The sequence below is a fragment of the Apium graveolens genome, chromosome 7 (assembly GCF_009905375.1).
Source record: "Apium graveolens cultivar Ventura chromosome 7, ASM990537v1, whole genome shotgun sequence".
NCBI classification, from domain to species: Eukaryota; Viridiplantae; Streptophyta; class Magnoliopsida; order Apiales; family Apiaceae; genus Apium; species Apium graveolens.
Window position 1 is genome coordinate 33477313 of NC_133653.1, and position 13496 is coordinate 33490808.

Genomic DNA, 13496 nt, shown 5'->3' on the forward strand with positions numbered 1-13496 from the left:
ATCAAGCTGTTATATCCTGCAAACATTCTCAAATAACAACATGATGGCTTGCTGTGTTGTGATCATCAAAACTAAGGAGTTACAGTATTTTCAAAAATACAATTTGTAATATTTATAAATTGGTATTCAATTTCGAACAACCTCCTCTTACAGTATTTGTAACCTAGTATGTAATTTCGAGAACACTCTCATGTGTATAACATTAACCCTATTTTTGTAAATTAGTTAAAAAACATGAATATACTTGATAAATTTCATAAATTTTACTTAGTAAGAATAATTTCAAAAGTAAAACATGATAAGTAAAAATAACATTTTCAGAGGAAATATATGTTATCTAAATTTTTAGATGTCAATAAATAAGCAAGCCAAGGACCATCATCTATATTGTGTACACCTTGTTCTTTGCAATATAATGCCCATTATGTAGAATATAGCTAGTTATTATATTTAATATAGTACAATTGCTTACATGGATGCTCGTCATTAAAAGTAGAAACCCGGTTTTAATGATATGAAATATGTCATGTATACTACGGTATGTCATTAATAATAATAATAATAATAATAATAATAATAATAATAAAATTGTATGTGAGGAATCTATTAACTATAAGCTGAGTATAAAATATACTAGCACTTTATTAGTAAAAATTGAAAATATAAAATAATTTTTACAAAATCCCCTTTATTATCATGCATATAGAAGAGTTATGTTAATAATATATCAGATGATTTTTTAAATAATGATAAGGAAATAATCTACTAGAAGTTTATTAATTATTTTCAAAAATGAAAGCCGAGAATATAACATTATCTACAAATTTTAAAAATTAATTTAATAATTTAACTAATATAATAATAACAGTGGTAGACTATTTAGGGTCCAACGTCATAACAATTTAGCATCAAATAAGACTATTTATATATATATATGGATCATCTCGTAACTCTTTTTCGGGTAACTAAATAACTAAATTACACTGGTAAGTCTTTTTCGGGTAACTAAATAACTAAATTGTACTCGTCAGATTGATTGTATATTGATGGTCCAGATTATCTAAAAAACCTAAAAAATAACTGTTAACCTTAGGAAACAACGTTTAAAAAATTAACTTGTCTGTTGAAAATACAAACAAAATATGCACATTACATATTTACTTTTCATGTGTATATCTTATATTTTAATTTTTTTTCTTCTTATATATTCTAATCTAACTTATCTTTTTAAAACATATTATGATCAACATTTTTATTATTAAATTCCTAATTTCTGAGATTACAAGTATAACATTAACCAAAAATTTAAAAAAACAATGTCATATGCTGGACACTTTTTTAGATTAATTTCCTTTTCAAATATAAATTTTAGTGAAAAAATATTTAAATTCAATATATATTTTTTAAGTTTAAATTTTAATAAATTTAATTCAGGAAAGAAAGATATATATTATACACATGTCATACCAATTTTAATATATTAAATTATAATATTTTAAACAACTTTTTACATGTTCTAATTATAGAAGATATATAATTTTTTATTTTTTGATCAAAATATGTTTATTTGATTAAAAACAATTAATTACAACACAATAAATTACCTTTTGTAATGAAAATTAAAAAAAATGTGTTCATGCATTCAATAATTTTATTTTTTCATCAATTTATTTTTCAAATATTTTTAATCCCTACCATAAAAGATTGAAAAATAGGAAAAACTAAAAAGAACATTAAATAAAGAATTAAAAAAATACTGGACATGCAAATAAATATAATCAAAGAACACAAAAATACATAACACAACATTAATAAAAATACAGAACACTAAAGAAAAAATAAAATTACACTACACAAATAAATACAGAACATACAAAATAGACACAAAACATCATTACATACATAGTTACATCATTAGAGTACATAGTTACCGAAATTTACAGTACATAAATAAAAAATTAACCAACACTTAATAATTAAAAATAAAATACAATACACGTGCAAAATAGTTAGAGAAAATGAATAAATTTTACTGGACATATAATAATACATGCTAGATATATAAAATTTTCGAGCAGAAAAAGTAAAAAATATAAAAAATAGTATACCACAATACAGAAAATATGTGTTCAATTATAATCTAATGTGTTAAAATAATTAGAGAACATAAACATAAATAAACTTAATTATAGAACACATATACAAAAATATTGGAGAACAATTAATAAAAACACGTATAAAATATTTATAAAAAGTACAAAATAAAAGATAGAGAGAACAATAAAATTAGTAAATGATATAAAAAGTTAGGTGTAAACATTCCTTACTGCGTGTAAAGGTGGTTACTGGGTGAAGAACCTCTATGGTATACTATTATATATGTGACCTATCAAAACTAGTTACTTATTAGTTACTTAGTTACTTTAATAAATAAGTTACCCAATGAATCTGACCCTATATATATATATATATGATTTTGAAATATAACATTAAAATATAATGTGCTTCCGTTTTAAAACAATTATGCATCTTTTACTCTTCATATATTTAAATTCATATATTTAAATTGATTAATTGTAACTCAAATTTACATATATTAAGTGCAAGAAGGGAAGCTCATGTGTGTATGGGATGTGTAGCTATGCTTAATCGTAATTAACATATAGTTGCAGGTACTGTCCAGAAAAAGCATCATTAAAAAGTATGTATATTTATATAGTCTGTTCTGTGAATTAAAAGAGTAGACGAGTAGATTTGAGGAGATTTATAGATGGATGATTGTATGTAAGAAATAAAGGGTGTTTACACCCCTATTGAAAATAATTATTGAATTTATATGTTTCTTGTATGCAAGAGTTAAATTAAATGTCGCACTATAAAATCATATTCGTTGTTTTGAAATTCTATCGGACTGTATTGTAGTATGTACAAATATCATTAAAGCCCGTTTCCCTTATGAAGGGTGCAAATTCATTTTCTGCTGCAGTTCATGCAACTTTTAAAAAAGAATAAACTCACTGCAGCGGGGAACATAAAAGAACATTACTCACTTAACCAGAAACCACTACAAAAGATACTAAATTATTTACCTTTATGCATAAAATTTAAGGGTGAACCAGAAAAAAGGACCAGCATTCTGCAGATCACTTACTGAATCCTTCGATACCTGAAATGTTAATATTTCAAAAATAACATTATTAGCTATAAAATGTTTTAATAAATTTTTAGAAAGTTTTCTTTAATAAATTTCTACTAAGTTTTTTTAAAAATAATAAATTTTTAGTAAGTCTTACAACAAGTTGTATCTTAGTGTGTTCCTTATATATATTATAAAACTGGTTTTCTGGCTAAGAATAATACATTTACACTTTTCAATGACACTTAATGTCAGTCAACTACTTTTTTGTTTATTTTCATAAACTTTCTTATTCACACTTTTTGATTTTAACAATGCTTAACCATGGTTAACATTTCTTATTTCAAAAAATTTTAATCTATTTGTATAATTCATATGTTATTTTTTTAAAATTTATTCATTTATCCAAATTACATATTTTTATAACAAAAAGATTTGACCACTTTAAAAATATAAATTATACAAAAAATTTAATATTATTGCCGGTCGCTTTTAATCGGTGGAATTTATTGCCGGTCGCTTTTAATCGGTGGAATTTATTGCCGGTCGCTTTTAATCGGTGGAATTTAATCTTAATTGTACTTTTATTTTTATTAAATTCAGTTATATAGGCGGAAAATTTACCTCCAAAAATTACAAATATTTGAAATAATAAAAACAACCGAATTCGGTGACTTTTATATTAACAATAAGTTTAATATAATATAAATTACCTATATTTACCTTTATACATACATGTAATATTCATATTTATATGTCCCAAAATTCAGAGACAGCTTCTTCCCTGATTCCAAGCTTAAATAAGCTTCAACATGATTCAGCACTGCTCGTGAAACCCATTGCCTGCAATTAAACATCATCCCCAGTTTCGCGGGAACTAAGTCAAAACCACAAGCTGAAACCATTAAAAGAACCACTTTTAACAGCCTCTTAAAATATGAAGCTTTCATTCTCTCCAAAAACTTAGGCTCTCCACATATATCTAAATAATCAGCTCTTGCATTAACACATGCAGCAACAAGTTCTCCATAAAGCCGAAATGGACCTACACAGTTGAGAATGAGCTTTGTCTGACTTGCAACACGGCGGAAAGAAGACGGGTCGGTGGTGTCTGCGGTAAGAATGAGGATGGAAGGTGGTGGGTTCGGGTAAGTGGCCCAACAGAGTGCTTAAGTTAACCTGGATGGATTTCGACCGGCTAAAGCTAGTGATTCGAGTGGGGAGGACTGGCGGAGGGTATGTTGCTTTTGTCGGTTTTTTCTCATTATATTTACTACATTTGTATTTAATAATGTTTAAGCTAGTGAAGTAAATTGATGACTCTTATTGTTTTGTATTTGTAGGAAGATTGAGAGAAAGGCAGGAATTTTTTTCCGGTAGTGGCCGGCGGTTGTACGGTTGATGGGTGGGGGTGGTTTTTTTTTTTTGAAATATTTTATATTAAAATCGACCGATTGTGGTGTAATTTATTCAGGGGGAGATTCAAATTTTCACAAAATTTTAAATTTCAAATTTTATAAAAGCGACCAAAGGTTCGGTCGATTTTATATAAATTTCACTGCAAAACTTAAAATCCACCCTCTTAAAAGCCACCAACATGCTTCGGTCGATTTTATATTAAAATCCACAGGATATGGTCGATTTTAGCTAAATTCCATCGATATTTGATGGTGGATTTTAGTATTTTTTGTTGTAGTGTAAATTGGGTTCAAACTTTCACTATTTGCAACACTTTTACTCTGTTTCTGAGGCCTTTTCAAGTGCATATGGTTTTCTTCCTCTTTTTCGTTGTGTGGACATGTAGTATAGTTGTGACCTTGTTTCTTGCAAAATCTGCATAATTTTACTTGCTTCATATTCACCTCTTTTCCTCCTTTTGATCTTTTACTCTTTGGACGCCCTTTGTTCTTTGATTTAGGAGGGCAATAAACAGGGTCAGCTAAATTAGCATCTTCAAAAATATTGCTTTCTCCCTCGGTCTCACTAACCACATCCACCACCTCTGTAGATCAAATATTATCTTATTATGTCAACGCAATGGAAAGTACAAAGATGGAATAGTGAACACATGTGAAGGAACACACTCAAAATGTGACGGCAAATGATTCCTCAAAACTCAAAGTTTTACATGAACACATCAACATTTGTCCGTTCTCCATAACTTCATGCTTTTATATATCACCTTGAGCATAATGTGCACTACAAATCCCCCAACACTGTTAGTGTGTACAGTATAATGAGTAGCTCTTTCAAACTGTTCTTGAAATTTTTTGAAAGAGAATGGAGTCAATATTTTATGTGCTTGCTCTTCCCGGGGAGACAAAGTACGCAGGGAAACTCTTCAGTATTTCTTAACATTCTAGCTTGTAATTAATTTTGTCCAATATCTTCAATAGCCAAATCAACCTATAAAAATATTAATATCACAAATAAAATTACATCTTAATAAATAATGTTATGAAAAATAATAAAAAAAGATACTTACATTTAACCTATATTTAACTATATTTAACAATATTAATATTAAAATACAACTATATCATAATCAAACTATAACAAAAAAAATAGAAAAATACTTACTTGCTTTATACAATGGCTTAAACATATACGTGAACTTGTAAATCTCTTGATAAATGCATTGAAACTTTCTGATCTCTCAGTTGTGGTCATTCCGGCAATAAAGTGTTCATGGAGATAAGCAGGTACTCAAGAATGCCTTATATTGTACAAACCTAATATATGTTTGTTCTTCTCTAACTTATATTTCTCAACCACTCGAGGCCATCTATTTCCAAACTCATCATAAGTATCAAGTCTATACAAACTATAGAAATCTGAACACCAATTAAAATATTGTTTACGGGGGATTCCTGTGAACCAACTACTAAATTTTGATATAATGTACCATACAAAATGCATGTTTTGTTTAGTTAAAGGCATTTCTTCTGCAATAGCTTGTGTCATCCAAGGATCTTGATCAGTTAATATTGATTTAGGAGGCTTATTCATTTGGGATACAAATGTCTGCATATAATATACATACACAAATAAATAAACAAACATATATATATATATTTTAATTAAAAGGATAATTATATATAAATATAAAAAATGAACTTACCCTCATCAACCAAGAAAATTTATTTTTAGTCTCATTACGGAAAAGAGCACATCCAAATAATATAGTCCTACCATGATTGTCTATTCCAACAAACATACCCAATGGCATGTCATAAGCATTAATCTTGTAAGTTGTATCAAAGATCACATCTCCAAATGATTGATACCAATTAAAAGAGTGAGCTGAAGACCAAAAAATATGTTCCACTTTTCTTTCATCATCTAGTGTAACAGAGTACTGAAAATTTTGGTTCTCCTCTTTAGCTATCTTGCAATATTCAAAGAAATCTAATACATCATTTTTTTGCTTGCTCACTAGGAATTTTACTAAAAAAATTATGAATATCTTTTGAGGTGAATGAAAGGTGACCATGTCTAACATTTTTTTCAAGCTCCATCACACGCATGATTTGTTTCATACTAAGACCTCCATCTTTCAATAAAAGAATAAGTTTTTCATCATCTTTTGTCATAAAATGATAAGATCTAAGAAAACATACCTCTTCTTGTTAAAATAAATCATGATTATGAGTAATAATAAACTCAGTGACATGCCATTGTTCTGGAAAATTTTCAAAAATTTTCTTTAATGTTACCCTCCTATGAGCTTTGCAATCACACCTAGTAGATGGAGTATTTCGTTGTTAATCCACCATCTTTGAAAGTTGCAAACCTTCACGATGACACACAAAATCTCTTCTCTTGATTACTCCATCTTTATTTTTGTCAAATCTTGCTTTACATATAGAAAAACCATATTGTTTAGCATATTTGTGATAAAACAAGTATGCTTCTTCTTCACTCAGGAAATATTGGCCAATGAAAGGCTCAAAGCTGATATTTTCATTTTCTTGTTCTTCTTCACTAGCTTCTTGTTCTTCATCTTCAATGGCTTCTTCACAAGATTTGTTTAGATCAAAATTATTCCTCTTCATCTTGTAAAAGTTTTAAGAAAAGACAGGGGTTTAAGAAAAAAACAGGTGAGATAGGCTCAGTAAGTGAATATGAAACGATTATGCTTGAGTACATTTATTTATAACAAAGTAATAGTAAAATAAAGTTAGGTGACTAATTAAACTTAAAAGAAAGTAGGCTAAAATAGTATAAATTTATTAAAATTAAGATATTAAAAAATTATTATTAGGTGACAAACAAAACTTTCATATTAAAAATTCATATTAAAATATTTTTTATAAACAATTTTGTAATATTTTTGTTTTACAAACTTTCATATTTTGTAATATTTTTTTATAAACAAAACTTATAAAAAATATTATTAGGTGACAAATAAAACTTTGATATGAAATTTATTATTATTTTATAATTTTTTAATATTATTCATCATATAATGTTCTTGTCTAATAATTTCATGTCTTTTTAATTTTAAAAAGAGAGAGCAAATTTCTAATATGGAAGTAAAAATTTTACCACGGTCATTGATACTCACAGAATTTGTATAATTTTTTTATGATAATATTATTGTTACATAATGTTTAGTTAATATTTTAAGCTTTTTTTAAAGTAGCTCGTTATTTTAAAATAAAAATATGTGATTTGAAGAACTGAATATGTAAAATGAACACGGTACAAGAGGGTATGATAAATATAGAATAAGATATGTTAACCATGGTTAAGTATTGCTAAGATCAAAAAGTGAAAATACAAGAGTTTAACACTTTTTATGGGAATAAACAAAAAAGTAGTTGACTGGCATTAAGTGTCAATGAAAAATGTAAATGTATACTTCTTAGCTTGTGCTCACAGCAGAAAACCGATAATAACTTTTAGTGATTTAAGACATTATTTTGTATTTCAAATGCTTATATACATTCTTTATCATTATTATAATAATATATTTATAAAGAATTGGACAAAAAAGGAAGGAAGAGAGAGAAAAGGAGTAAAAAAGGGAGAATTGAATTTTTTATTCATAAAAAGAAAATAAGGGATGGTTAGGGGATCTTTATTGATAAAAGCAAGTCCAACAGCTCACGCTCTTAACTCCAAATATAAGATATATGACAAAAAAATTGCACTCCAACATCACTAAGACACCTCTTTCATGCCTTATCTTTAAGGAACCACAAGTCATCCCTTATTTCATTTTTATCAATAAAAAATTATTTTTTCTCTATTTTTTTAGTTATTTTCTCTCTCTTTCTTTCATATCTCATTCAAATTTATTATTATTATAATAATAAGGAATGAAGATAAGGATCATTGTTGGAGTTCAAATTCAAAATCATGTCCTAAATCACTAAGAGTTAATATTTTATAATATTTATAAGGAATCTATTAAGAGACTGTTGGACTTGCTGATGTTGCTCTTAACTTTTTAAGGGATTACTAAGAGGCTCTTCGAGCACTATTTTTACTAAAAATCCTTAAAATCTTAGTTAAGAGTTGTCATATAAGTAATCTGTTGGACTTGCAACAAGTGAGGCATGAGCCCAATTTATAACAGCAAGTACAAGAGCAGTCTTAAACCATTTCCAAAATCAAAATTTAGAGAAATTGATAAAAATAAGAGCTCCAAAATTGTCCTAGCACTACTAGAAAAAGGTCAATAGACATCACATTTTTAACATCGGTTAAAAAAATTACCAATGTGAAAAATACATTTTACATTGTTATTTTCAAACTGATGTTAAACACATATTTTTACATCAGATTTTTAAATAACCGTTATCTAATAGTATTTTTTTTTAAATTATAAACCTATGTTTCACATCGGTTATGTTTTAACTGATATTAAATACTAACGTTCACATCGGCCATTTTTTAACCATTGTTAAAGTATGTTATTCACATCAGTCGTTAAGCAACCATTGTCTATGTTAAAATTAAAAAAACAAAACACAAGGCGGGGAATAATTCCCCCTCTTTTGTACTTAGACAGGTATTTTCCCCTTTTCCCAAATATCCCCCCTTTCTTTTCTCTATTTCCACCTCTTTTTTCTCGGTTATCACCCGATACCCCGACATCTCTCTCACTCACTCACTGATATATCCCTCTCTCACTCACTCACTCATCTCTCTCTCACTCATCAACATACTGAGGCTTACTATCTCTCATACCCTAAATCGAATTTGTAATTGAGTTCTAAAAAGTCTACATGTAACCCTAAATTAAGCTCTACAACACGGATCAAGTCCTAATTAATTCTGTGTGATAACACGAGTCGAGCCCTAATCAAGCTCCAAGTCAACCAATCGAGCCCTAATTTATAAGTCTCCTTTCATATTTATATTTTATTTTTCAGATTTTGCTTCTCATTTTTTGCTCATCTCTGTGTGTTCAATTAATGCTCATTTATCATATTTCGTATATTTTTATGTGTTTAATTTTGCTTCTCGTATTTTGTTTATTTCTGTAATATTTTTCTTTTGATTTAAAACATAGATTTGTAGTGTAATACTCTGATTTAAAACATAGATTTTTAATTTATGCTCATTCATCATATTTAGTATATTTTTATGTGTTTAATTTTGCATCTCATATTCTGCTCATCTCTGTAATATTTTTGCTTCGTATTTAAAATATAGATTTGTAGTGTAATACTCTGATTTAAAATATAAAATTTTAATTTATGCTCATATGTTTTTATGTGTATGTATGTTTTCTCTGTTTATAAATTACACATATTGTTATCCTTATATGCCAGCCCTTTCTTTTTCTCTAATTTTGCTGCAGTCCCTGTTATGTTATGTGGTGCTCATCTCTGTCATGCCCTCATTTAAAACATAGATTGGCTATGCCCTGTTATATTAGTATTGTAATATTAATTGTATAATATGATAGAATAAATACTGGTAATACTAATTTTTAATATTAGTTGAATAATATGATAGTATAATTATGTTATGTTATTTAATTTAGGTATTTTCCTAGGATTTTATATTTATAATAATATTAGATATTAGTAATATGATAGTATAAATACTAGAACTTTTTAACTTAATAAATATGAAAATGTAATAACATGAGATATAATGTATATAATTATAACCAGTATTCTAAAAATTGGTTTAGGCGCCTAGGCGCTAGGCGGTGGTAAAACGCCCCGACTCGGACCTAAGCGGTGATTTAGGCATTTTTTTTAAAATTGGGATTAGGCGAGTTAGGTGGTCAAAAATCGATCATAGGCGGTCTAGGCGGAAAATAATTAAAAAAATATTTTTTTATGTTTCTATAATTTTAATTCATTAATTTCATAATTTCACACAATATCATGTCAATTTCTAATATAAAATATTGGTAAAAAGTAACAAGTAATCTAATATATTTATTTTCTCATTTAAAATATAAAAATGACGTATTGTAATTAGTTTAAAAGTGTAAATTAAAATATAGATAATATTGTAAAGTCGACAATTAGTACATAACGAATGTTAAATATGTAGATATTGTATAATACCATTCTAAATTCTTTTTTCAAACAAATATTTGACATATTGATCATCATATAATTATAGAAATTAAAAATAATATTTATATTCTTCCGATTATTGTTCCGATTAATCATTCCGATTAATATCCGACTTACCAATTAATCTCTCGAATGTACCCTGACGCCTAACGATTTCAGGAAACACTGATTATAACTGTAATTATATATAAGATTATGTAAAATTATAAATTTATATATATAATGTATGTTATTTTAATAAAGAAAATGATAATCGTAGGTTGTACCTTTTTACGATATATGGATAAGTCGTGGATAAAGGCATGTCGAGATTCACAAGAGTATGAAATGAGGATTGAACAGTTTCTGATATATGACGAAGAAAATTGTGAAGATCCTAAGCAAGCACCTTGTCCATGTTGTCATTGCGTTAATTTCAAAGAATTCCGTGTCAAGATAATTAGGGGTTATCTCTATGAAAAGGGTTTTAGTTTGGGATATGTCGATTGAATTTGGCACGGAGCTAAGGTTACTACTAGGTCATCTGTAAGTAGCACAATTGTGTCTTCTTCTTTCTCATCGGTGGAGCATGCAGCTGCATGTGAAGCAGCTAATGTGTGTAAAAAGACATTTAATGATTTGGGTGATGATTGTGACAAAGAGTCGTATGAATTCAAGAGGTTTTTGGTCGATGCTGAATAACCGTTGTATGAGGGTCGTAATTGCACTAAATTGGATTCGATCTTAAAATTACATAACTGGAAAGCACGATTTGGTATTAGCGACAACTCCTTCTCTGATTTACTCTTTTCTGTCGGCTCCATACATTCTAGTGATCATGTACTTCCAACTAACGCATACAAGGCCAAGAAAACCTTCTCTGATTTAGTTTCGAGTACATCAAAATCCATACATGCCCTAGTGAATGTATTATGTATATGGATATATATGTTGATGCAGTTGAGTGCCCCAAGTGCCATATATCTCGTTGGAAGGTAGGAAAGGATGGTAAAGCGAAGATTAACATTCCTGCTAAAGTAATGTGGTACTTTCCAATCATCCCTAGATTTAAATGAATCTTTAATTCTGCTTCCACTACTAAATTAATGTCCTGACATGCTAATCAAAGAACAGAAGATGGCCAGATGCGCCATCCATCCGATTCTCCTTCACGGCATAATATCGATTATAGGTAGCCAACTTTTGGTAGCGAGCCAAGAAATATACGTCTAGCTTTGGATGCCCACAGTATAAACCCACATAATAATGGCCTAAATAATATGTATAGTGGTTTGCCAGTAGTATTAGCCACTTATAATCTTCCTTCCTGGTTATGTATGAATAGAAAGTTTTTGATATTGATGATACTAGTATCTGGTCCGCAAGAGACTGGTAATAACATTGACGTATTTTTAGAACCATTAATAGATAATTTAAAGAATCTTTGAGAAGAAGTTGAACAGAATGTTTACGATGCTCATGGTAAATCCTACTTCACTTTAAGGGTAGTATTGATCTGGACGATAAATGACTATCTAGCATATGGAAATTTATCCGACTGCGTCAATAAGGGTTACATGGCCTATCCAGTGTATGCTCATGATAAAGTAGCTAAATATCTTCCTCATAGAAAGAAAATATATTTTCAAGGTCATTGTCGGTATTTGCCTAAGCATCATCCTTATATGAGAAAAAAGGCAGCTTTTAATGGTGAACAAGAATTTGGAAATACACGTCAACCCCTGTTGTGCAAGACATGCCTGTACAATAACAAGACTAAGTCATATTGACAACCCTAAGTGAGTTGTATTGTAATCTAAGTTTGCATCTTGTATTATACCACTTAAGTCTATAAAAATGTTCAAGGGCAGACTGGAGTCTTTTTCTGTAAACAGTATCAAGCCTAAGAATTCTATCTGGAAGAAGATCAAGAAGATCATGCCTTAGGAGAATTATGAAGAAGCTTGGAATTGAATAACTCTGTTTTGGGAAAAATATTCTAAGTCAAGATCTCTACAAGTCACAGATTAAGTGTTATAAAGAAGTCATTCAAGAACTCCAGAATGACTTATCGACAAGTCAGGAAAAGCTACTAGAGAACTTAAAGATATCGACAATCCAGTTTGAAGACATGAAGAATGGAGATATCGACAAGTCATTTCTTCACTAGAGAACTCAGAGTTATTGATAAGTCAACTTGTCATTAGAGAACTCAGAGTTATCGATAAGACAAAGTGAAGACATGAAGATGAGAGATCTCGATATGCAAAATTCTCTTATAGAGAACTCAGAGACTTTGATAAGTCAAAACAACTATAGAGTGATTAGAGATCTCGATAAGCCAATATACTTATCGAGATGTCAAGTTCTCTATATACCAAACTGGAGATCTCGAGGTAAAACTCAAAGTACGAAGTGCAGACCAGTTCAATATCCAAGATTATCAATCAACGAAAAATCTAATCAGTTGGATTGACAAGTCTACAAAAGCAGTTTGAAGAGTACAAGATCAAAGGCCAAGATGAATCGACAAAGTAAAGTCACAGGCATGCAATATTAGCAAAGATACACTAAGCCAAAAATAGAAATATTTGATTATCCAAAAATAGGGTTTTGTACATGCTAATGCATGCTGTGTAATAACTAGTGTTTACTGTTCTATAAAGTAAACACTGGATGCATTGTTAGATGTAGCAATTGACATAAGAAAAATCTTGTATTCTCTCAAGAAAGAAGCTAAGCTCTTTATCAAACAAAGAGCCTAGAAATTTTTTAGCAAAACATTCTTAATTTTAATATAAAATTAAGTGAGTTTTGAAAAATTTGTGTTC